The following is a 20,410-nucleotide window of genomic DNA, read 5'->3' as shown; positions in this document are numbered from 1 at the left end:
TTTAGAGCAGTTTAAGGTTCACAGCAAAATTGAGCAGAAGGTACAGAGATTTCCCAGACACCCCCTATCCCTCACCCCCCATGGCACATACATGGAGTCTCTTCCATTCTCAACATCCCCCACCAAAGTGGTATATTTATTACAATCAATGAACCTACAATGACACATCATTATCAACCAAAGTTCATAGTTTGCATTAGGGTTCACTCTTGATGCTGTACATTCTATGGGTTTGGACAAATGTATAATGACATGTACTCACCATTGTGTATCATACAGAGTAGTTTCACTGCCCTGAAAATCCTCGTTGCTCTGCCTATTCATCTCTCCCTCCCCCAACCCCTGGCAACTACTGATCTTTTTACTATCTCCACACTTTGCCTTTTCCAGAATGTCATATAGTTGGAATCATATAGTATGCAGCTTTTTCATACTGGCTTCTTTCACTTAGTAATGTGTATTTAAGTTTCCTCCATGTCTTTTCCTGGCTCAATAGTTCATTTCTTTATAGTCCTAAATAATATTCTATTGTATGTATTGCAGTTTATTTACTCACTCACCTACTGAAGGATATCTTGGTTGCTTCTAAGTTTTGGCAATTATGAATGAAGCTGCTATAAACATCCATGTGCAGGTGTTTTTTTATTTTTGTTTTTTGTAGATATAAGTTTTCAACTCATTTGGGTAAATACCAAGGAGCACAATTGCTAGATTGCATGTTAAAAGTATATTTAGTTTTGTAAGAAACTGCCAAACTATCGTCCAAAGTGGCTGTACCATTTTGCATTCCTACCAGCAATGAATGAGGGTTCCTTTTACTCCACATCCTCATCAGCACTTGGTTGTGTCAGCATTTGGGATTTTAGCAACTTTAATAGGTGTGTAATGGTATTTCATTGTTTTAATTTGCAATAATGACGGATGATGCTAAGTATGTTTTCATATGCTTACTTGCTATCTGTATGTCTTCTTTATTTATTTATTTATTTATTTATTTATTTTTGTCTTTTTCGTGACCGGCACTCAGCCAGTGAGTGCACCGGTCATTCCTATGTAGGATCCGAACCCGCAGCGGGAGTGTCGCCGCGCTCCCAGCGCAGCACTCTACCGAGTGCGCCACAGGCTCGGCCCTGTATGTCTTCTTTGGTGAAGTGTCTGTTCAGGTCTTTGACCTATTTTTTCATCTGGTTCTTTGTTTTCATATTTTTTGAATTGAAAGCGTTCTTTGCATATTTCATATAATAGTTCTTGATCAGATATGTCTTTTGCAAATATATTCTCCCAGTCTGTGGCTTGTCTTCTCATTTTCTTGACAGTGTCTCTCGCACAGCAGAAGTTTTTGATTTTAATAATGTCCAGCTTATCAATTCTTTCTTTTATGCCTTTGGTGTTGTGTTGAAAGAGTCATCTTTATACTCAAGGTCATCTAGATTTTCTCATATGTTATCTTTTAGGAGTTTTATTGTTTTGAATTTTACATTCAGGTCTATGATCTATTTTGAATTAATTTTTGAAAGGGATATAAAGTCTGTGTCCAGGTTCATTCTTTTGCATTGGGGATCCAGTTGTTTCAGCACTATTTGTTGAAATGACTATCTATGCTCCATTGTACTGCTTTTGCTTTTTTTCCCAAAGATCAGTTGACTATATGTAGGTCTATTTCTGGGTTCTCTATTCTGTTCCATTGATTTAATTGTGTATTCTTTCACAAGTACCACACCATCTTGATTACAATAGCCTCATAGTAAGTTTTGAAGTTGGGTAGTGTCGGTCCTTCAACTTCGTTCTTCTCCTTCAATATTCTGTTGGCTATTCTGGGTCTTGGCTTCATCATGTAAACTTTAGAATTAGTTTGTCAATATTGACAAAATAACTTGCTGTAATTTTGATTGAGACTGTATTGATTCTGTAGATTATATTGATTCTAACTATCCATGAACATGGAATATCTCTCCATTTATTTAGTTTTTCTTTGATTTCTTTCATCAGAATTTTATAGTTTTTCTCATATGGACCTTGTACATATTCTATTAGATTTATACCTAAGTACTTCATTTTGGGGGATGCTGGGGTATTGTGTTTTTAATTTCAAATCCCACTTGTTTATTGCAAGCATATAGGAAAGAAATTGACTTTTGTATATTAACCTTGAACACTGAAACCCTTCTGTAGTGGCTTATTAGTTTCAGGAGCTTTTTTTTGATTCTTTGAGATTTTCAGCATAGACAATCATGTTATCTATGAACAAAGATGAGGTTTATTTCTTCCTTCCCAGTCAGTATATCTTTTATTTTTTCTCATCTTATTGCATTTTCTAGGACTTCCAGTACAATGTTGAAAAGAAGTGGTGAGAGGGGACATCCTTGCCTTTTTCCTGATCTTGTGGGAAAGCTAGTTTCTCACCATTAAGTAGGGGTTAGCTACAGGTTTTTGTAGATGTTTCAACACATTTTCAGTATTTTGATTCAACAGCAAATTATGAACATCTTATTCAAGTTTCCCCAACTATAAAGATAGCAATTTAAAAAAATTATAATTGATACCTTATCTACAGAGTAATTGCAGTTTTGCTCCCATACCATATGGATGTGTATATGTATATATGTGTGTTTAAGTATGATAATTGTATAAGGAAAGGTTTAGAATGTAATATGCCAAAATTAATAATAGGTTATTTTAATATGTATATTATTTCTTTCATACTGAGGAATAAATATTCTGCATTTTTGAGGACTGTCAACCATTAAATTGTTTATCACTCACCTGGATGTAGTTTCATTACTTCATAAATTTAGTTAAGAGAGTCACATTGCTAGGGTCATGTTGATAGCCTATATCTCTAACCATGAACGGCCTTATTGATAGAAAAGCAAGTGCATGTATTATGATGAGATGTGGTAAGAATTACTGGGAATTTAACATGAGAAAGTAAATAGTGGCTCCAGGAGTGAAAAACTTCCACCATTTTAATTTAACTGTCATTTACAAGAAAAGCAAAAAATGTAGCTCTTGTACAGAGTAATAGGATCCAAATAAATGGTGGAAAATTTCTTTTTTGTTATTCAGGACTCAAGCTCATTTTCAGAAGTCTGGTTTGTTTATGATTACAGGCACAAATGGAAGATGTGGAACAGTTTAAGAAAATAATTTGCGTGGTACTTTTTCTAAAAGCAAGCTAACACACAAATTTACTCAGGAATCCTAGTAAAAATACCATCTGGTTAACAGTAGGATTAAGGATGGTAGAATTTCAGGTAATTTTTTTTATTGTCGCAATCTTGCTCTTAAATAAATCACATGAGGAAAGAGAGGGTTGAGAGCATATAGTCTTTCAGATTTGGCCACCTGGCTTAAACCAGTTCCCAAAGAACATTTGGGACTTTTAGTCTCAGACTCGGGACGCATTGTCTGCACTATAAAACCAGCTCTGACTTGTTGCTGTCTAAAAGAAACTTGACCTGGCATGGAAATTTTCAGAAAGAAATGGTAAGTAAATAGCAGAAACCTGGGAGGACAAAGATAAACCCATGGAGGAAGATGTAGATTCCAAAAAATGAAAACCAAGATGAAAGGTGAAAGAGGGACAAGGTAAAAGGAAAGGAAACACACACACACACACACACACACACACACACACACACACACACACGAACACAGAAAATGACCAAAGAAAAGATGAAAAATTCCAGCAAAATGACATGCATTTTCCTGGGAGGAGCAAGGGTTGGAGTTCACCTACTGACTGATTCTCTACTCCATGCCATTCATAAAAGTTTCCTTATTACCTTGACCTGCAAGATTTGGTAAAAGCAGCTCATGTCTGAAAGCAATTTGAAGAACATACAGGGCTGAGGTCTTCATCTCATGGAAGCCCCAAGGCCAAGCTTACTGGGTTAGCACCAACATAGCAGGGTTCTTACTGAGATTTTGGCTGCCTCTGCCCACTGAAGGGGCACTTAGTGATGTGGAAAGCACCCCATTGCTCAGGACACTTGAGATTGAAAGGAAGATCTACTAAAAATGGCAATGGGGTAACAGATGTAATGGGAAGGAGACATCTGGGAATGTTTGAAGCAAACCAGGATATTTATACAGCTGGCCGTTCTTGCGCCTTCTAAGGGGCTTGCAATTAGTTTCCCTGGTATGCCCCCTTCCAACCCCAAAATACTGACTACAGATGTTACTTGTGTCCATATGGGCCAGGGCCTCTCTTCAAGATGTCCTTTAACTAGAGATTTTGTCAAGGCACAGAAGAGTCTGTTGAGAATGAAACTGTTGTATTGATTTAATGTTAATCAAACAGGAAAAGTACAGGAACTATCTATAAGTAATTGACAGTTCCCTGTGGTAGGAGTGAGGTGTGAAGGTACTTCCCAACCCATGGCTCACTCTCTAGTAATAGCTGACATTCATTGAGGGCTCATTGTTGTCAAGCACCTTCTGTGACAGGGACCATTGTTATTCTCATTTGACAGATGAAGAAATGGGCTCCTGGGTGCTCAGGGCCAGGGCTCTCAGTAATGCTCACTGCACAGCGCAAGTGCAGAGTTGGGCAGCCTGACTCCAGCCAGCTACACCCACCGGCGGGAGGTACACCATGGGCATTTGTAGTGCCTCGTCAGTACTGATTATCTACAGGTCACATTTATTTCCATTTCTCTGATTTCTGCACTTCCTTCAGATCCCATCACTTGTCTGGGGAGCTCCACCAACTAATCAGTTCTTTCTGTTGTACTGTTCAGAACCACCTGTGTCTCATCATCAGCACGCTTACCACAGTTTGCATTTGTTTTTGTACACTTATCTGACTGTTCTCCCAGTAGATCATCAGCTTTTTGAGGGTGGGAACCGTGTCTGTGTGTGTGTGTGTGTGTGTGTGTGTGTCTGTCTGGCTTTTGTATCCCTTAGGCCTTGCACATAGTAGGGATTTATTGAACTTATTAGGTTGAATTGATGACTGAGCTGGTCACTAGTGTGTTGGAGCTCACATGGCTTCAGGTCACTCAGTCTGACAGCAGTTTGCTCCAAGTACAGATGTACAAGGTGCCTTAACTATTCTCACCGTCATTTTAGTTTGTTAGCCCTTTTTGTTTCTGATGGTTAATACACATATAGAAACAAATGCTGAAAATCCAGGAGATCTGTAGCTCTCCCTGAAATGAATTAGTTTTGTTAATGCCATTGGCAGATCCACATTTTATGCTGTTCACTGCCTCTCAATCTTCTCTGTTGCTGTGGTGATGTTTTGTGGACTTACCTTTTGGGCTTGGTGCTACCTGGAAGACTATCTTCTATTATCCAGTAGCTTTTCCTGTAGGTTGATTTTTGTTTGTTCATCTCTCTTATTTCCGCAACATGAATTCAAAGTTGTCTGCTTATGGTCAAATGCCTGCTCTCCAGGGTTTTTCTTTTAAACTATCAGGTTCCTCCGGGTGCTCAGACAAGCAAATCCTCAACTGCAGGATCACGAGTGGAGGGAGCTTTGTCAGGGAAAGGGATTGAAGCCCCTTGGGCCAAGGGAGTAGGGACATAGATAACACGGGCATCCAAGTTACAGGGAAAGGGAGAGGGTATATTTAGTAGTGCAAGTTAGAATGTGTAAGGGCACAAGTAAAAGGACGTATCTCTCTTCCTAATAAGAAAAAAAATTTTTACTGAAAAGAGTTCCCAAAAAACAATTGTGCAATTTATTTTATTCCCTGTAAACTTCCTGCAGAAAGACCAGCTGGACAGAATGATAAGCCTTTCCTCATTCAGTGGGTGGTGGTGTACATGTCCATTATTAGGTGGTGGAACAATTTTTCTGGTAGAAATTCCTCTCTTATGCAATCGCACAGCAGCTAGCAATGCCCTTCCTTTCCAGTCTGTGTGTACTGAAAGTTGCCATTTCTCAAGGCTTGTTTTGAAGCTGTTGTCCCTGCAAAGCCTTCCCTGATACCCATCAGAATTAATGACTCCTTCTCTGCTCCCATAGAATATTTACATATATTTCCTTTGACTTTGGACTTCTGCAGCTCACATGTCCAGCTGCTGCACTTGAAGATTATAAGCTCATGAAGGGCTCGTGCTGATTTCTTTGACTGCTTCACAGAACTTTGCACAGAATAGAGACAATAACTGATTGTTAAAATATACAAGTGTGAGAACAGAGTAAAGGAAGCAATTCCAGAGTGCTGTGATGAGTGGGATCGAAGCAGAGGTTAAGAAACCTGACCCTCCTCTGTGGTGCAATAAGAAGCCGTTGAAAGGCTCCTAGGAGGGAATAACTTAGTACGTAATGCGTGGAAGAAGGCTGCCATGTCCTTTCCTCCTGGTCTACTGGGTCCATTGGGCAGGCTTATCCCATTTTCCTCTTTGAGGGGCTAGTGGGGGTCTTTTCTTTCCTGTCTTCATCTCTGTGTAGCTGGTCTTTTAGATGTAATGACAGCTCTTTTTTAAAGTAGCATTTATATAACCATGTTTAAGTGACATATACAAAAGTAATTAATTTGTCACATTAAACAACAATATTAACTTTCCTAGAGAATAAATGAACTCCTTAAGACTGATAGATTTACTTTTAGTTGGAAGAAATTTTAGAAAAGAACCAGACTCTTTCACTACAGTCAGTTAAGGTCAGCCACCTAAGTCTGTCAGCAGTAAAAGATTATTTAACCATGAATAGTTTTAGTCCTCACCGTTCCCTCTAATAGATCATTTCAAGAAAGAAGTTTTGAAACCCCCCAAAATGAATTGTTGAACTCAAATGGAATGTCAACACGTAAGCTAGGAATGAAATCATTACTGGCAGGATCATATTTGCACATCTGTTGTGTCAACAGAATTGCAGATACTGTTAGAAGATGTGTAAATTTGAACAAAATTCAGTGCACATTTTGCCTAGATGCCAATTATTTCCTAGGTGTTGGAAGTGAGTTTGACAGAGTACAAAGAAAGGAAAGACATGGCACCTCTTGGAGACATTGATGAATCCTGACTCTGAGAGAAGGTTTCCATATATTGACAAATTAAGAATCCTGGAGCACTGTAGAACTCCCAGGCGCTCACCTGCATGTCTTATATACAACTGGGTTTCTGAGTACAAGACATGACAGCTATTAATGCAAGAGGAAAAGCCCTCCAAACTGGCCCACTCATCAAGGCAAGCAACTATTTCTACCAAACACATAGTATACACCTGGATTTCATTTATTTTACTACCTGTATTATTTCTACAGCAGAAGCAGTGTAGTGTTTATAGTGTTTATTGCTTGCAATTAAATCTCTATTGCATGAGAAATAACACCTTTTGATAAAGAATACACATATTGTGTGGTGCCAGATACTAGCATTCATTCCTAGCATTCATTTTTCATTTTCTAACATAGGATTAAATTATCATGCTACATTTTTATTCTCTAAAAGATAAGTGTTCCTCACACTTAAAATAATTTATTTCTTAATATTATCAAATATCCTGTCAATTTTAAAAATTTTCATTGTCTCATAAATGCTATGATTTCTTTTTTTTTTTTTTAAATTTTATTTTGTCGATATACATTGTAGCTGATTATTGTAAATGCTATGATTTCTAAAAGTTTGTTTTTGTAGAATCCAAATAAGGTTTATACATCACCATTGACTATGTCCCTTAAGTCTCTTTTTATATCTGATTTCTCCCTCCATCTCTTTCCCCCTTGTAATGTTTTTGTTAAGGAAACCAGGTCATTTTTCCTGTAAAAATTTCCAGAGTCTGTATTTTGCTGACTGGATCACTGTTGTACTGCTTTAGTAATTATTAATGTTTGTGTAGACATAGCACACATAAACTACAGCTATTTTTCTAGCCAGAGTGAGAAAAATCTCCTCTTAATCAGAGCAACCGCAAACATGAATGAAATTGCCACAGTCATTTTTCCTAGAGAATGCCATCAGATAATGTAAAAGTTCTCCCTGGCCACTTCCTGATGTCTCTATTGAATACGTTGTTAAGGTATAGAACAGTTAGGGGAGAATATGTCACTCAGGATCCACATAGATGAGGACCAATCAGGTTTTCTTCAAACATTATCACAGATCAACTCCTGTAACCCTGTGCAACTTAAGCAAGTGCCAATTAAAGGAAGCAGATTATTGGTTTGGGTTGGGAGGGAGGACTCTTGCGTAAGATTCTTAAGGTTACAAAGGACTACTCTGTGTGTTTGGGAACTTCACTGAAGCATAAACAAAGACAGAAGCTTTGATGATTTAATTAAAATTAAATATGAGAGACCAAAAAACGAATGACATGCACCTCACCCACAATAAAAACTATAATTAGCTCTAAAAAAGCCTGTTTACATGTTCATGAATAGCTCCTTCAGTTCAGTATCTAATGAAAATAGATTGATTATGTAAGGACTTAAATTTATTATATAAAATGAGTTTATAGAGACTTAAATTTATTATTATAGACTCAAACCCAGCATATCTTCAGTAAATGAAATAGTTTCAAGAGAAAAATAGTTTGCAATGGTGATATGGAAATTTTTACCAACAAAGCAGCCTTAGCTCCCATTTCTATTTATAATGTACAGCATGTCCCTGTCACATAATAAACTTTAGAGTTAATTTTGACTTATACATTTTTAATATACTCTTTATAGATCATTGACCAGTTTTATTATTATTACCATAACATTAAAAAATAAATTCTTGGATGAATAGGCAGAGCATGGAGGATTTTCACGGCAGTGAAAATACTTTGTATGATACTGTAATAGTGGATACATGTCAAAATAAATTTATTGAAACCCATAGAATGTGCAGCACCAAGAGTGAACTCTAATGTGAACTATAGCCTTTGGGTGATAATGTTGTGTCAATGTTGGTTCGTCAATTGTAACAAATGTACCACTCTGGTGGGGGATGTGGATAATGGGGGAGGCCAGGTGTGTGTTGGGGCAGCAGTCATACAGGACATCTTTGTACCCTCCTCATTTTGCTATGAACCTCAAACTAAAGTCTTTTTAAAAAGCTACAAATAAAAATATAAGTTCTTAAGGCACAAACTAGACTCTATTTTAACTTAGAAAGAGAATAATACTTTTTGATGCAGGACCTATTTGTATTTTTTTTTTAATAAGCAGAATTATGTAGGGTACTGCTATGCTTGTGGCTTGGAAAATATCACTTCATAAAGTACTTGCTATGTACCAGAAGATATAATTTGTGATTTACCTACTTTCTTTATGAAGTGATATGATGAATTCTCTTGAAGACTGAACCTAGTTACAATATTTACAGGGCTGCCTTAATAATACTTTACTAAACCATCATTAAAATGCTGCATGTTTGAAATTCTTTTCTAATAGGAAGGAAGAATTCTGGGTTAGCTCAGTCCACTGTGTGACCACAAATGTTCATTTGTAAGATTGAGATTGTTTTGTCTAGCTAAGGCTTTTGTCTATGGCCATTAGACAGAATAAAACTGAAATCTCGTGTCTATCTTCCCTTTATCTTCATTGTAGACAAATAGGAGTTAGGGAAAAAATAGGGGTTTTGGTTCTTACAAGGCTCGGTTTCACATCTTGCTTCTGTTGCTGTAGTGGTTAGCATAGTTACTATCACAACTGACAGAAACACTAACAAATTCCTTTTAGTGAATTGGGTCACGACATACTAGAGCTGAGGTAATGCTACCTTCAGGCATATTTCCTGTGATGTCCACAGGATGCAGGCTCGTTCCAGCCGTCCCTGGGTGGGACTTTCTCTTTGTTGGCCACCAAAACCCTAGGTCTCTATCCAAGAAGTCACCACCTAAAGTGAAGGATCTCGGTATTCTTCCTTACACTTTATTGTTTCCTGGTCTTTGTCTTTTATTACTTCCCTTCTTCTCGCCCTTAAAGTATCTCTCCTTTTTTCCAAGGTTGACTTTCCCCCTCTTCCATAGATCCCAACCCTGATATCTTAGTCTGTTCTCTGTTGCTATAACTAAATACCTGGGACTGGGTATTTTATTTAAAAAAGAAATTTATTTCTTACAGTTCTGGAGGCTGGGAAGTCGAAGGTCAAGGGGCCACAACTGGTGAGGGCCTTCTTACTGGTGGGGGCTCTCTGCCAAGTCCTGAGGTGGCTCAGGGTGCAGGATGTCACATGGCAAGGGGGCTGAGCATGCAAGCCCAGGTCTCTCTTCCTCTTCTTGTAAAGCCTCCAGTCCCATCATGGAGTGCACTTATCTAATCCTAATTACCTCCCAAAGTCCCCACCTCTTAATACCAATACAGTACAGATTAAGTTTCAACATGAATTTTGGAGGGGGCAATCAAACCATAGCATGTGAGAATACAGAGATTGTCTTCATTAATTAGCTCCTCCTTCAAAATCTTAATTCTTCTACTAATGTTCAAGCACACTATTCTAAAACTAAAAACCTTTAGATATTTCTGTCCCATTAAAGTATTGGTTTTTTCTGTAGGTTTCCTTACTGATTGTAAAAAAATTCCTACCTTAGTAAATGTTAATCCTCTTCCTTTCTTTGCCAGGCTTTGGAGAATTGTCTGTGCTCATCACCTTCATTTACTCATCTTTAGTTCTGTTGCACTTGCCTTTCTTGTCATGTGCTTTCTTTATAATCCTTGTGGCTGGAAAGTGTCCCTCACCTCCCCCTTACACCCCTTTATAAATGTCAAAACTCTGGAACCTGTGAATGGTACCTTATTTGGAAAAAGTGTCTTTGCAGATGTGATCAAGTTAAGGGGTCTTGAGATGAGAGAATCCTGGATTATCTGGGTGGGCCCTAAATGCCATCACAAGTGCCCTTATAAGAGACAGGCAAGAATAAGATCTGGTGCTCTATTACATAGTAGGGTGACTATAGATAATAACGATACAGTATATATTTCATAATAGCTAGAAGAGGTTTTGAATGTAATCACCACAAAGATATGATAAATATTTAAAGTAATGGTTATGTAATTACCCTGAATTGATCATTAAATGAATACCTCATAAATATATATAAATATTATGTGTTAATTATAAATAATAAATGATATAATAAAATTCATATATAAAAAAAAGAGAGAGGCAGAGGGTGATTAGACAGCACATTCACACACACCACAAGCTAAAGAATGCCCAGAACTGCCAGAATCTTGAAGAGGAAATAGACTGATTCTCCCCTAGAGCCTCTGCTGGTTGTGTGGCCCTGGCCCTGCCTACACCTTAATTTCTGACTTCTGGCCTCCAGAACTATGAGAGAATAAATTTCTATTGTTTTAAGGCATCAAGTTTGTGGTATTTTGTTACGATGGCTGCAGGAAACCAATACAGTCCTCTTTTAACATTCTGGGCAAAATTAATGACTAGAAGTGAGTTAATTTTCACAAAGTCAACATGCCTAAGTAACTGGTGCCTAAATCAAGAAACAGAACCTTACCAGCACTCCAGAAGACCCCTTCAAGTCCCTTTTTAGCCATTGCCCACCCTCCCTAAAGTATCCACTATTGTGACTTTTAACATCACAGAATCACAGAGTACTTACTCTTTTGTATCTGGATTCTTTCTCTCAACGATATGTTTGTGAGATTGATCCATGTTGTCATATGTTGTAGATTTTCATTCTCATTGCGTCTAGTATCCATTGTCTCTAGATAGCACACTTTTTTATTTCTTCTACTGTTGATGTTACGAATAGTGCTTCTATGAACATTCATTACATGTCTTTTGGTGAACATATATCTGTGTTTCCATTGGGTGTACAATGAGGAGGGGAATTTCTGAGTCATAGAAACCTTCTCTTTTCTTTCTGTACTCTAACTTCATAATCTCATCTGTACCCGCTGATCCAATTATCACCAATCACTGTGACCCTTAAATATTTCTGTCTGGTTCTGATATTTCTGCTGGGATTCAAAATGACAGCTATCAGTTATATATTCACACATACACACAACACATGCACAAACACACATGTACAGTGTTTAGTGTGTACCAATCCAAACTCAAGTTTCTATCAAAAAAGTAGTTTCTACTCTTGTGTCCCTTACTGTGTTAATGGCAAACCGTCATCATTAATCATCCAGATTCAAAACAGAATCTTCTTTAATTCTTTCTTTGCCTGCATCCACCAAATATGTACAGCTTATCGATTCTCCCCAGCCCCCACCCATGTTGTCTCTGTGTTTGTTTAGGGTCACAGTCTCCCTTGGATAACTCCTAAATGATTACCCAGTCTCCAGTCTATTTAGTCTATCATCCATCGACAAATTCTAGGTTTATCTTCCCAAAGCATAGCTTTGGTCCTGCCACATCCCTTCTCAAAACTCATGGACATGAATGGATCCATTCGTTGATTATAGAATCAAGTCGACATTCTTTATGTTGGCTTTTTACGCTCTTGTATATTTGACTTCAAAATCATTTCTATGAGAAATTACTTATATGAGGCTTCATCAGGAGGAATTGAGTTACAGAATAGCATTGTCTTCAATAGCACTTTTATGATAAATTGCTCCAAGGGCCTCCTATGACCATTCCGTTTCATGGTTCTGTATGATTACTGTTCATTGTGAGTTTACTGTGCCTAGCAGACATGTAATCCTTGCAACATTTTTGTGTGGTATTTACCCAATATTAGTCCCAATTTATAGTTGAAGAAACAAAAGCTCAGAGAGTTTATGGTATTGTCTGAGGTCAGCCAGCAACTTAATTAGGATTCAGACCCTAGAAGTCCAAAAGCAGCTGGTCTGTTATTTGTGTATTCATCACTCTGGAGATGGATGGTTTCCCTTCCAGCTTTTCTCCTCTCTGGTGTGCTTTTCTCAGGCTGCATCTCCTCCTGGCAGAGAGCTGTGATTTTAGGTCCTGATGTTCTGGGCTCTTTCCCCTCACATTCTCTAAAGCTGGAGTGTCATGACCTGAGCTCTTGCAGCTGTTGCCTGGGTAAAGGGACTTTTTCTTCTTATAATACCCATCTTGGTTCTGCTCTCTCCTCTCTCCCTCTTTCCTCACATCCTCCCTCTTCCTCGTCTCTCTTTCTCTTTCATCTTTGCCTTATCTCTAGGCTTCTCCCTTTTCCTATTTTTCCTCTCCTTTCGGAAGTGCAGTGCCTCCCAACTCTTTTTAAGGCCAACCTCTGAAAGTGCAAAATGGCCCTCTGATCACCTCTCTACCAGACCTCACTTTTCAGATTGAAAAACAATAATACCAAAGCAAAACACTTCAGTGTGATAATAAAATGTCATCAAATAAGCAAATTAGAGCTGGGTTGGAGAGATTATATATACCCTGCTTTAGCAATATAAGAATGATTCATGTTTGAATCACTATGCATGCATTTATTAGAGTTTAATGATGAAATTGTAGGCCAAAATATACTATTGACATAAATATGCCTCATTATACATGGTAGGGTTAACCAAGTAACACATAAGAAAATAAAGTGATGCCGATGGAGCTAAACAAGTAGTAATTCATAGCAAGAATTGCCAAACCATGACCGATTCAAGACAATGATACTAGATTATTCTTCTGTCCTTCTTGAAAATTTCAATAATCCTAGCTGTACAATAGTTTTCCCAACATACTATACCTGCCAGACTTTAGAAAACTAACTTAGAGTCTCCAGAAGACTCTACTGGGGTACTACTTTTAGGTCATGAATAACATTTCAGTAATTTTCATATAGTAGTGTAGTTGTAAATTGCATTTAGTAATTATAAAACAGAAATACCAATGGAATGTAGGTTGCGATTCCCTTAAGAATCAAAGAAGGGATGAGCATTTGGGGGTTAACGTCTGCCCTTTAGGGGACCTGTCTTTGGTCACCCATTGAGAATCATTGCCTTAGTTTCCTGCTGTGGTTTTTCTGTATTTTCTCTGACCAAGACCCCAGTGCCCTTCCTTTCCTTGGCTCCTTCTACAATGCCTTTGCTGTTCCGGCACTGCTGTATTTGTCTGCTCTTTGAGGTGCTCCACTCTCCAACTCTACAACCAGCTGATGTCCCATCCACATAGGTGTCCTTCATCCATCCAACCAGCACTGACCTCTCTGGCTTCTGAGCAACCCCTCTGGTCCTTCCACAGCACCGGCTGCATTCTGACCTATGTTGGTACTTGCCAATGTGTGTTTCTGACCCACAAGCAAAGGCAAAACCCGTATCTCATTAAGTTTTCTTTTTAACTTTCCTAACAAAGAGCCTTTTATAGAATAGGTGCTCAGGATCTTTGTCAAATTAAATCAGCGCTAATGAGTTGTCTTGGGGATTAATAAATCGTGACTTGATGGGGTGGTTCTCTGTGATAACTTGGGAAGTTTTCATTGATTATGGAGTTTTGGAGGGAGCACCTTGTAGACTGTAGGACAAGCCACATTGACACTCAGGCTCTTGCTTTGTCATCAGTGACCTGATACCTAAGGAAAGGATTGAATGGATAAAAAGTAACTACAGAGTAACATCTCCCTTCTACTCTGCTTTTCACATGCAGCAGCAACTAATGTGAGATCTTTAACTAACAAATACTGTATTATGAAGAAAAAATTCAATTTGAAAAAAACCCCACAGACCACGAACCACTGCCATTTGATGATGAGAATGCGATTAGGCTCAACAGTTTTTATGTTATTGCCCTAAACCTTTATCATGCTTTAATAAACCCCAGGTAAACCTAATTTTATGCTTCATTTAACATTAACTCAATTGGGACACTGAAACAAACTACACCTTCGGTAAAAATGTAGGAGATTTTTGTGTCTTTGCCTATACTTTAAATGGCTGACTGTCAAATTTCTAAATGTGTCAGTTTTATTCACAGTATTACCGTAAAAACTCAATTAGACAATATGAAGTACATTTACTTATGAAATACAAGACAGGAATAGTATGTTTCATCCCCAAATCTATTTTCATATCTCATTTATGCTCTGAGCTTGTGAACTACTTTCTCCTTTAAGTGTAGGATGTGGCTCAATTAAGAATAGACAGCATAGACCTAGAGCCGGATTGCTCGGGATGGAATCCTGGTGCTGTCACTCTCTAGGTGACTTTTGTCAGGAGATTAGGAAAATTAAGTGAATTAATATTTGAAAAACATACAGATGACTGACACATGGTAAGTACTGAACATGTGTTCGTGAAATAAAATGTATAAACTGTACCTTCTATAAGTGGGGTTCAAGAATTGTGGAGTATCAGGTGTTTGTTTAATTTATTATGATTACATCACCTTTTGTATTTTTAATGTCTTACGTCAGGTCACAGAGAAGTTAATTTTCAGCCCTTTATTTTACTGTTTTGAGAAGGTACCTATCAGAATCAGAAGGTAGCCATAAGATAATATTTTCTTCAGTGAGATAATGAAATGCTACTCTTTAAAAAGTGCCATGTCACTGGAAGTCCTAGCCAGTATAACAAGGCAAGAACAAAAAAACAAAAAACATAAAAGGCATACAGATTGGAAAGGAAGATACAAAACTACTTCTAATCGCAATTGACATGATTGTCCATGTAGAAAATCCCAAACTATATTTTTAAAAAAAAAAGCTTCTAGAATTAGTGAGTTTAGTAAAGTCTCAGGATACAAAATCAGTATACAAAAATCAATTGTTTTTATATACTAGCAATAAACAGTGGGGATTCAATATTTTAAGAATGAGTACCATCTATGATAGCATCAATAAATAAAAATAAACAGCTATAAATTTCACAAACTATGTGCGGTATCTGTATGTTAAAAGTTACAAAACACTGTTGCAAAATACTGTGAGAGATATGCTGTATTTGTGGATTGAAAAACTCAGTATTGCTAAGATGTCAGTTTTCCCCAAAGTGATTTACAGATCCAACACAATCCCAATCAAAATCCCAGGAGGACTACTTTGCAGCTATCAACTGATAGCTATCGACTACTAGCTGATTCTAAAATTTATACAGGAAAACAAATAGAACAATTAAATAGCCAAAACAATTTTGAAAACAGAAAAGAATTGGAGGACTTGCTCTACCTGATTTCAATACCTACCATAAAGCTCCAGCAGTCAAAACAATGATGTGTTGGCAAAAGGTAGACACACAGATCAATGGAATAGTACAGAAAATCCAGAAATAAAGCTGGTTGGTTAGCTCAGTTGGTTAGAGTGTAGTGTTATAACACCAAGGTCAAGGGTTTGAATCCCCGTACTGGCCAGCCGCCAAAAAAGAAAGAAAGGAAGAAATGAAGGAAGGAAGGAAGGAAGGAAGGAAAGAAGGAAGGAGAAAATCCAGAAATAGAACTACAAAAGTGTGACAATTAATGTTTGACAAAGATTCAGAGGCAATTCAACAGACAAAAGAGAGTCTCTACAACAAATATGAACCTTGACCCATGTCTCACACCATATACAAAAATCAGCTCAAAATGGATCATAGACCTCAATGTAAAATGTAAAGCTATAAAACTTCTAGGAGAAAACTTTTGTGACCTTGGGTTAGGCAAAGATTTTCTTCAATACTACATCTAAAGCACAATCCATAAAAGAAAAAAAAATGGATAAACTAGACTTAATTAAATTTAAAAATTTTTGTTCTTCTAAAGACACTGTTAAGAGAATGAAAAGACAAATCATGAGCTGGGAGAAAGTATTTTTAAATCACGTATCTGACAGATGAATAATATCCAGAAAATATAAAGAACATGCAAAGCTCAATAATAAGAAAACAAACTCTTAGGCACGTTTACCATATGACTCAGTCATCTCACTGCTAGGTATTTACCTAAGACAAATGAGAGCATATGTCCATACAAAGACCTGTACATGAATAAGCACCTTTATTCCAAATCGTCCAACTTGGAGACAACCCAAATGTCCTTTAACCTGTGAATGGACATCTGTGGATGAATCTCAAACGCATTTTGCTAAATGAAAGAAGTCGAACCCCAAAGGCTACATACTATATGATTCCATTTATATGACTCTCTGGAAAAGGGAAAACTATAGAGACGGTAAGCAGATTAGTGGCTGTCAGAGGTGGGGGTTAGGGGTGGGGAAAAGGGTTAACTGCTAAAGAGCATCATGAGGGAAGTTTTTGGAGTGAAGGAACTAGTCCATATCATGACTATAGTAGTAGATGTGCATTTTTCAAAACCCATAGAACTGTACTCAAGAGACAGTGAATTTTGCTCTAGGGCAATTAAAAAATAAGTTAGAAAAGAATAGAAATGTTTTAGAACAAACTATTCATCTGAATTTAAAATAGAAAACGTCAACCTTTTTCTAAATTACCACACTGGATCACTGTATTTTAAAATTGCACCACTAAGCATTTTTTAATGTCCAATATAATACCATCTAAAAATGGATGGGTTCTGATTAGATGTTCAGATCTAATGAATACACCTTCTTTTGCTTGTTCCATTTATTTTAAATGTCTAGTTTCTCTCTTAATCCAAAAACCTTCTGTAGTGTTTTTATTTTATTTTAGCATCAAATTCCACGAGTCACTGCTCTGGAAAGTTTCCTCCCTCTTTTCCTTATTTTAACTTAGCTAGTATTTTTCTTTGCGTGTCTCTTATTTTTCATCAGCAACTGCTTTTTTGGATTTCTTTCAGCCCCATTTTCGCTGTCTCTTGATTTTAAAGCAGTGAGATCGACTGTGGCATGGCTAGCACCCGCGGGAGGAGGAAACCGTGGTTGCGGGGGGCAGATGGGCTGTGTGGGTAGGATGCAATGACTTGCTTTCTTCGTGTGTTGATTTTTGATGTAAAAATGTTAAGGATCCCAAAGGAAAACTCTTTGTTTGCATTAAAGAGTTCTTGAGTCATTTTCAGCCTTGGAAAAAATAATCTTTTGAAGCTCTTTTGACCTGTCTTCCCCTTTCATAACTTCAATAAATCTTCTCTGTGTGTAGCCTCCATTTCATCTGATATATTTCTTCTTCACCAAATGTGAATTTTAATTTACATTTGTTATTTAAGGCAGACTCCGCACCAAACAGCTTCTCAAGAGTCTGCATTATTTTTATGTGCTGTTTTACGTTCAGTCACACAGACCTAGAATGTTGTTCTTTTTATATTTTGGTGGGTGCCTAAATTATAAAAGGATCCATGTCCATAATAAAAATTGTGGGAAATATAGAAGACATGAGGAAGAATTTATAATCCCATGGCATAGCTATTACGACGGTTTATGATATGGTGTACAACTTTTCAGATATTTTTTATTCATATGCATATACACATAGAATGTACACATTATAAATGTAATCACTATAATGTAAACATTATATTTTTAATGTGTATGCTATACATTATAATGTATATATTATAATATTCTTACATAATATAGCATGAATTTACCCCCGTTGCTAAGTGTTCTTCTACTTTATAGTTACCAGTAGTTACATGATTTGCTATTATTTGAAATTATCATTGTATATGTATATACATTTCATTATATATACACACACAGATATATGACCATTTTCCTACTGATGGGTTTTTAGACATTTTCCATTATTTCATTGTAAAAAATAATATGCAGTAGACATGCTCACAGGTAAATCTGCCCACATTAATAAGAATTTTTAAATTCCAAGGAATGGGATTATTGGGTCAAAGTGTGTACATAATTTTAAGGATTTAAATCTCCTAGAAAGTTTACACTTTCCTAAAGCATGTAAGAGTCATTTCTCTGTATTTTCACTGGCTATTTTTAAATATCTTTGCCCACTTGTTAGGTTAAAACATTGACACTTTACGATTGGTTTAATGTGCATTTATTAGAAGTGAGATGGAGAATATTTTTTCATATTTGCCTGCTTCTGTCTATAGCTTGTCTACTGTAATGTTTTTATCATTGCTTATTTGTTTTAAATTGACCAATAAGAGATGAAATATAAAGATATTAGCCTTTCATCTGTCACATATGGCACATATATTTAACAAATTGTCATCATCTGTTAAATTTGTTATGTATTAGCATTTTTGTCGTAATTATAAATGGGTTCTGTTTTACCGTAATATTTTCCAAATGCTTATTGTAAATATAAAGGAAATTCTTTTTAATTTTGCATCTTGACACCTTACTAAATTATATTATTACCTCTAATAGTTATCCAGCTTATTTTCTTGGGGTTTTTTAGTTGATAGTCATGACATCTGCAAGTAATGATTACTGTGTATTTTATTTCTAGAATTATACCTCCTTACTTTTAAAAACCTTATTGCTTGGCTGGGGTTTTCAGAAAGCCATTATATAGTAGTGGGACAAGTTGACAGCCTTTTGTTCCTGATGTTCATGGGAATACCCATAAGCACATAGTTATCAGTTGTTCTGAAGTGTATGTTATTCTTCATGTTAAGAAAGTGCCCTTATATTTTCAGTTTGCAATTATTTTTAAGAAGAAATGGATTTTGAATTTTAATTAACGTACTTGGAGCATCTGTGGAGAAGCTGATGATTTTTTTCCATTGAGCCATCCTTGCATTCCCAAAATAAATTTTAAACTCATGATCTAGGGTTCTTATAACACTTGGTGCATTTTGTTAGTTTTTCTTTTATATTTTAGTCTATGTTTGTGTTAGTCCATTTCTGTTGCTTATAGCAAAATACTTGGAACTGGGTAATTTATAAAGAAAATGAAATTTATTGCTTAGGGTGGGAAATCCAAAGTCCATCTGGTGGTGGTGACAGTGACCCAGGGGTCTCACAATGCAAGATGGTGGATGCAGAGAGAGAGAGACAGACAGACTGTCCTTTTCATTTAAAGCCCTCAGAACTATGCCCCTGACCACCACTTTTAATCCATTCACTATGGCCTGGTTCTATAATCTAATCACCTCTTCAAGGCTCCACTTTTCAATTACCGTAATGGGATTTCCCACCCTCGTAACAGTCACAGTGGGGGCTAAGTTTCTAACACATAAAGTTGGGGAACACAACTCAAGCTTCAGTGAGTTTTGGGGGGACATAATTCAGTTCACTACAATGTCCATAAGAAAGTTTTAGACTAATCTGAATTTCATTTTGTGACATCATTGTCAAATTTTGATATTAGGTCTCTACTACATTGGTATTTGTAATCTTTGAGCTTTGGAAGACTGTATTTGTGGTTTTATTCCCCTTAGTCATAATGTTTTATACCTTCGCTGTTTTTTTTCTTGATTGTACTTTCCAGGGACTTACTAGATTTTAATGAACTAAGTAATTCTAAAACCCCACTCTGGATTAACTAATAAACTTACCTACTTGTTTCTGTTTTTTTTTTTTTTTTTAAATCTCATTTTACATGTATTATTTGGTGCTATTTTCTATGGATTTGCTTTTTTTAAAATGTTTTTAATTCAAACCTTAATTAACTTGTTTGTGTTGAAGTTTAACAGAGAGCATTAGCCCTGCTTCCCATCATTGCAGACTCTCCTTAGTTTCCAGTAATTATGTGGTCTCCTTCTTGTTTAAAAAGTGCACGTTTTT

At 36.7% G+C, this 20,410-nt stretch overlaps 1 protein-coding gene across 1 annotated transcript in view; it reads left to right on the top strand.

Annotated features, from left to right (window-relative positions):
* The window catches only part of MAP3K5 (mitogen-activated protein kinase kinase kinase 5), a 202,100-nt gene that overhangs the window by 45,390 nt on the left and 136,300 nt on the right, over positions 1–20,410 (top strand). The gene's annotated exons all lie outside the window — the stretch shown is intronic.

This window comes from Cynocephalus volans, chromosome 5 (assembly GCF_027409185.1).
Source record: "Cynocephalus volans isolate mCynVol1 chromosome 5, mCynVol1.pri, whole genome shotgun sequence".
Taxonomy (NCBI): Eukaryota; Metazoa; Chordata; class Mammalia; order Dermoptera; family Cynocephalidae; genus Cynocephalus; species Cynocephalus volans.
Note: the sequence above shows the minus strand (reverse complement) of the source record. Positions and strands in the feature narration are given on the sequence as shown.